Here is a 6561-nt window from a genome sequence, read left to right as displayed (position 1 = left end):
CTATAAGATAATTGGACAGTCCCTCACAGAAGGGCCACATAGAAGGGAGGATACATCTAGGGAGCGGTACAGCACTGATGAAACACGTAACTATCCTCTAGTTCTTGAATATTTTCTCCCCTTACTATTATGGTCTTTGTTTTACCTCATTAATCTCATTAGACCTGCATATATTTGTATAATTAATATTGTTCTATGCATGAAAGCCAAGCTAGATAACCCTTCAGAAACAGTAATGGAAGTAATGATTCCCAGAGGGTATGGGAAGAGGTGGGGTGAGCAGGGGAAAGGGAACTGATAGCAATGATGACTGTATAATCCCACTTGAGGGGAACGAATAACAGAATTGCTGATGAGCGGACTCATTGGATGGTGTAAGATACAGTAGTAGTAGAATAATAATAATAATAATAATAATAAGGGTTCCTGTGAGTAGGGTGGGAGATAAAGGGGAGCTGATATCAAAGAGTTCAAGAAGAAAATTTTTTGAAACTGATGGTGGTAGCAATTTTACAATTATGCTTGATCCAATTGAATTATGGACTGTTATTATATCTGTAAGAGCTTCTAATAAAATGATTAATAATGATAAATATTGCAACTGGTTTTTTTTGGGGGGGTGACTCAAAAGGGAAAATCTTAATAGATTTTCTTGGAGGACACAGGATAACCACAGGTGGTTATTACAAAGAGATTTTGATAAAATAATGCTGCTCGGGCTAGTGGATCTTAGGAAGGGAGAAGTTCTCATGTAAGTGTGGGAACTAAAGCACTTCTTCACCTCAGAGCTGAAGTGGCTTGTCTCAGTAACAGGAACTTGATGTATTTGATGTTTACTCTTTATTTTCCCACGACCAACTGTTGCCCCACATCTGGCATTCTGGTGGTCACACCTGGGGCATCACAGAACTGAAAACAGATGTGCGGGTTCCTAGAGGAGAGAGTAAGTGTCAGCATCAATCAGAGAAGCGATGGGAACCTCACAGGCTGAAGTTTGTGCTTAACCACAAGGTGTCAAATTTGATTAAGGGCCACAGCAGCTAAGATGCCAAGAGGGTCCCCAGTTATCAGAAAGAACAGTATCTGGGGTCTCAAAGACTTGTCTTAAAACAAGCAGCCATCTAAATGAGATGCCAGATAAATCCACACAGAAGGAGCACACCAGCTTGTGTGATCCAAGTATTGCAAATAATAAAAGCCCTAATCATAGAAGGATTAAGCCTCTGGTGATTCCTCTCTGACTACTGACCAGGAGTGTAAATAGTCTTGTCCTCAGACAGAAGGCACTGGAGAGTAGAGTACTGCAGCTGTGAAGAAACCAAGCTCGTTGTCATCAAGTAGATTCGACTCATAGTGGTCCTACAGGACAAGACAGAACTGCCCCTGTGGGCTGCTGATACTGCCCCTCTTCACTGGAATAGAAAGCCTGGTCTTTCTCCCGGGGAGCAGCTGGTAGTTTTGAACTGCTGACCTTAACAGCAGCCCAACAGGTAACCACTATGCCAACATCTTACCTTTGTTTTCCTTTTTAACTTGTTTCAGTTTTTATTATTTTCTGCTTTTGCTTTCTTTTGGATTGAGGTTTCTTGGCATTTAATTTTGTTGTTGTAGGATTTTAAAAAAAACATTAACTTTATATGAAATCCTAGATAGGAAAACTGATAGATACAATAACTAGATTAATAGTTCCTTAGGGTTATGATGGGGTAAGTTGGAGGGAAATAGGGAACTAATAATAATGATACAAAAGTAAAGAAAAGTATCTAAAATTGATTGTGGCAAGAATGGCAAAACTCTTTTTTTAAATCATTTTATTAGGGGCTCGTACAACGCTTCTTACAATCCATCCATCCATTGTGTCCAGCACATTTGCTGCCCTCATCATTCTCAAAACATTTGCTTTCTACTTGAACCCCTGGCAAAACTCTTTTTAAAACTTTATTTAAAACATTATATTCCACAGAACCCAAGTTATATGTCAGCAACATCATTTTTAAAAAAAGAAGAAGTCAAGCTGGAAGAGGCAGAAGGGGTAGGAGATGCACCTGGGAAATGGGAAGCAGTACAGAGCAGGCTGATGCACACGTGCTCTGGGCTTTGAACTGCTTAGAGGGCGTTCCCTACATTCCCCTGCATGGCCTTGCCCTGGAAAAACGACAACACGCCTGCTTTCATAGAAGGCCGCCATATCAGAGCAGTGACAACCTTGAGCTCTGGAGGCAGGGAATGTGGTTTCAAGACCCAAGTGTGTGGGAGAACAAGTATTTTACTGAACAAGTCTGCCCTTCAGTTTCTTTGTCTGTGAAGTGGAGATGGTGGCGGGCTGTCTTGGATGTATGGTGATGACTGGAAGCGATCATGGATTATCAGGTCCTTAGCACAAAGCCTGGCACACGTTAAGTTTCAATAAACGTTAGCTAGTATTCTGGACCTTACTTAAAAACAAAACAAAACAGCCATTGAAATCCTATAGCGCACAGTTCTACCCTAACACAGAGGGCGTCGCCATGCATTGTAGTCAACTCAAGGGCAACTGGCTGCTATCAACTGTGGTCAGCAGTGCCCTGGGTTCTGAAAAGGCCAGCAGGTTTGGGGAAGTGCCTTGTTCCTTCCCCTGCCCTCATTTCTAAAGCCATCCCAATTTTTATCCACTTTGTCTGTTTGGGGGTTTTTGTTTTGTTTTGTTTGTGTGTGTATGTAAAGAATTTGCTTGAACAAAGTTTTTCTTAAAAAACACAAAACACAACTTTAACACCATGATCAAAACCACTGATATAAACTGTTATCAGGGCAAATCCTTTGGGTACAGTGTCCTGTCTACTCTGGATGTACATGTCCTGCCGTCGTCCAGCCTACGCTTGAATGTCGTTTTTATGCTGTTGAGTCTGCTCGGAAACACTGCCTCATCCTCACCATTTTTGAGCCCATTGTTGCAGCCACTGTCAATTCACCCCCTAGACAGGCTTCCTCTTTTTCACGGACCCTGAACTTCATCCCGCATGATGTTCTTTGCCAGGAACTGGTCTCTCCTGATAACATGACCAAAGCATACATGATAAAGTCTCACTCTCCCCACTTCCTTAGAAGCAGTCTGGCTAGACTTCGTCCAAGAAATGCCTGCTTGTCCTTCTAGCGGTTCATAGCACTTCCAACATTCTTCGCCAGCACCACAATTTGAAGGCACCCATTCTTCTTCCGCCTTCTTTATTCAGTGTCCAACTGTGACATGGCGTGGGTCTTCAAAGGGACCCTCTTCTCTTTCACACTTGAGCAAGGTCTGTGGAACAGGTTTGTCCATTGCAATCTGTTGTTTGAGTTCTTGACTCTTCCATCCAAACAAGACAAATCCTTGACAGTGTCAATCATGGTATTGCTTCTGAGTCCGGTAAAGAGGATTGGGGTTTTCTTCACACGGAATTGTAATCCACCGTGAAGGCTACAATCTTTGATCATCAGCAAGTGCTTCAGTCTTCCTTGTTTTTAGTAAGCCAGGTTGTGTCATCTTTGTAACACATGTGTTAATAAGCCTTCCATCAACCCTTCATCTAGTTCCGCTGCTCTGATTATTTGTGGAGCATACGGATTAGATAAGTATGATGAAAGGATACAAGCCTGAGACACACCTTTGCTGATTTTAAACCACGTGGTCATCCCTTGTTCTGGTCATACATTTGCCTCTTGTTCCATGTACAGGTTCCGAAGGAGTAAATGAGATGTGCTAGAATTCTCATTCTTCTTTGCATAGGCAATAAAACACAAGCAAACGTCTTTCTCCTATTCTCTGCTTCCGGCTTAGATCCATCTGATGTCTGCAGTGATGCTCCAAGTGCCACATCCTCTTGGGTCAATTGCCCTCATGAGATCAATGAGTACTGCAAACTTAGCATATGCTTGATCTACCAGTCTGACTGATTCGATTAAAAAGCAGCAGCAAACCTTCTCCTACGGCTTCATCGCGTCCAATGCAACTTCCCAGTTACAGGTGATCAATGTTGACACTGATCGGTATTTATGGATTATTAGATATCTAACATGAATTTAAGTCATTATACCTTTTGTGGGGAATCGTTTAGATAAAGCTAGAACTGACATCAATGATGGAATTGTTCGCTGGACAGAGTCCTGTACCATGGGAATTCATACTACTCAAGTGAAGGAAATGGAAGAGGATGTGTAGAAAAAGTTTTGACTCCTACAATTTTATGCCCAGAAAACTTAACAGAGAGAAGTTACACATATCTCTTTGAGATATTAATAGTTTCTTTCAAAAGATAACCTAGGTGCATCATTATTTAAAAAGATTAGGTAGATGCATCTTTTCATGCACTGAGTATTCTTAACATAGAAGAAGGTCCCAGGTGGACTTTCTAATTGTTCTGATTGGATTGTTCTATGCTTGAATAATGCCGGAAAATTGGCCTGGGATTGGATTTCCCGTGCTTCCCCCTCCCTTTACCAAGCGGCAGTGCACCAGCCATCTGCACAGGGATAAAGTTTACACTTGCATCATGCTGTTTTATAGAGCACATTGTTTTGATAACCTGGCTTGTGATAGAAGAAGTCGACAAAAGTGAATTTTATAACCTTAAAAGAAACAAGAATCTGTGGAATTAAATAAATAATTACATTTATCTGATGGCAATAAAAAGTATTTTTTAAAGCTGAAATATGTTTTGAATAATATATAGGGAAAATAAGATCTTACTAGAGTATTTGTATTTGGTTAGCAGTACATAGAGGTATGTTGATAAAGAAGTCTCTCCTTTCCCCTGGCCGGCAGCGCGGAGGCCGCACGATGCCCGGAGTGACTGTAAAAGACGTGAACCAGCAGGAGTTCGTCCGGGCTCTGGCAGCCTTCCTCAAAAAGTCCGGGAAGCTGAAAGTCCCTGAGTGGATAGACACAGTCAAGTTGGCCAAGCATAAAGAGCTTGCTCCCTATGACGAGAACTGGCTCTACACGCGAGCTGCCTCCACAGCACGGCACCTGTACCTTCGGGGTGGCGCTGGGGTCGGCTCCATGACCAAGATCTACGGGGGGCGGCAGAGGAATGGTGTCATGCCCAGCCACTTCAGCCGGGGCTCCAAGAGCGTGGCCCGCCGGGTCCTTCAAGCAAGCCCTGGAGGGGCTCAAGATGGTGGAGAAGGACCAAGACGGCGGCCGCAAACTGACACCTCAGGGACAGAGAGATCTGGACAGAATCGCCGGACAGGTGGCAGCTGCCAACAAGAAACATTAGAACAAATGCTGGGTTAATAAATTGCCTCGTTCGTAAAAAAAAAAAAAAAAGAAGTCTCACGTACGTCCACACTATAAATTTAGTGCCCTAGTAATCACATTCAAAAGCATGAATATTTGATAATACTAATTAAAATAAAATGTGTTGTCATCATCTTAAAAAATTGGATTGCAAGCCAGTTCACACGGGAGCCCGTGGAAGGAAGCGTCTCTGTCGGATCCCGCCACCTCGTGGGGCCGAGGAAAAGCTTCTAGACTCCCACCAGTCAGACGGACACAGAGCTCAGGACGGGCGAAGTGACAAAGCGTGCGAGGGCTTACTAACCCTCACTGCCGTCGGGTCCATGGTGCTCGGCGACCGGGACTGTTGATGGGAGTAGAAAGCCCCAACTCCGCCACCCCTTTTTGTTTTCATTTTAATTTTTGTTTAATTGTAATAAAATCACATATATTAAAAGAACATTGGATTGCTCTGTGAGTTTGAAAGTCTTCTACATAAGAGCCCATCACCAGGTATTTATTACTAATAGAATACGGGATTGTAGAACAGATTGTATTTAATAATAGCAACATCCATAAAGATTACAACCAATTTTGAAACAGTTCCACTCTTCATGGGGCAACCATGAGTAGATAGACATCAGCTTGACAACAGGTTTTTGTTTACTTTGGTTTTTTGGCTTAGCGGCCATCATGGCAGCTTATACTGTTTTTCTTCAAAATGAGAATTGTTTTTCCCTCTCTAGTTCTACATTCAATAAATATTCTTGAAGTCATATTAATACAATAGTTATAAAATAATTTAGAAGTATTCTGTGCTTCACCTACTGAACATTGAGGAAAGGATTTTTCGGGTGAAGAACTATTGTTGTCAGGTGTTGCTGGGTCAGTTCGGACCCCCTAGTGACCCTTTGTGCAAAAGAAGAAGACACTGCCCAGAAGCGCACCACCCTGTGATGTGATGTTGGAGCCATCACCGCAAACCCCGCGTGAACTCACCTCCTTGAAGGTCTCCCTCTTTTCCCTACGCACTGCTCCTTTACGGAGCATGACATTCTGCTCCAGGCTTCCTGATAACGTGTCCAAAGTATCCGAGACAAAATCTTACCATCCTCGCTTCTTAGAAACATTTTGGCTGTACTTCTTCGTGGACAGATTTGTTCATTCTTCTGGCAGGCCACGGTCTATTCCATGTTCTTAGAAAACACCATCTGGGTGAGTCTGGGTACTTCAGAGAAACAAATCCACAGACTCATGTATAAGAGAGTTTTATGTAGGGGGTAAGTGCACATCAAGAAAACATCCCAGCCCAGTGCTGCCCAAGC

The 6561-nt window shown here is 42.8% G+C and overlaps 1 pseudogene; it reads left to right on the top strand.

Annotated features, from left to right (window-relative positions):
- Window positions 1–4775: 4775 nt before the first annotated feature.
- On the top strand, window positions 4776–5277 carry LOC101663887 (annotated as a pseudogene).
- Window positions 5278–6561: the final 1284 nt, after the last annotated feature.

Source organism: Echinops telfairi, unplaced genomic scaffold (assembly GCF_000313985.2).
Source record: "Echinops telfairi isolate 266 unplaced genomic scaffold, ASM31398v2 ScPeMD7_443;HRSCAF=831, whole genome shotgun sequence".
NCBI lineage: Eukaryota > Metazoa > Chordata > Mammalia > Afrosoricida > Tenrecidae > Echinops > Echinops telfairi.
Note: the sequence above shows the minus strand (reverse complement) of the source record. Positions and strands in the feature narration are given on the sequence as shown.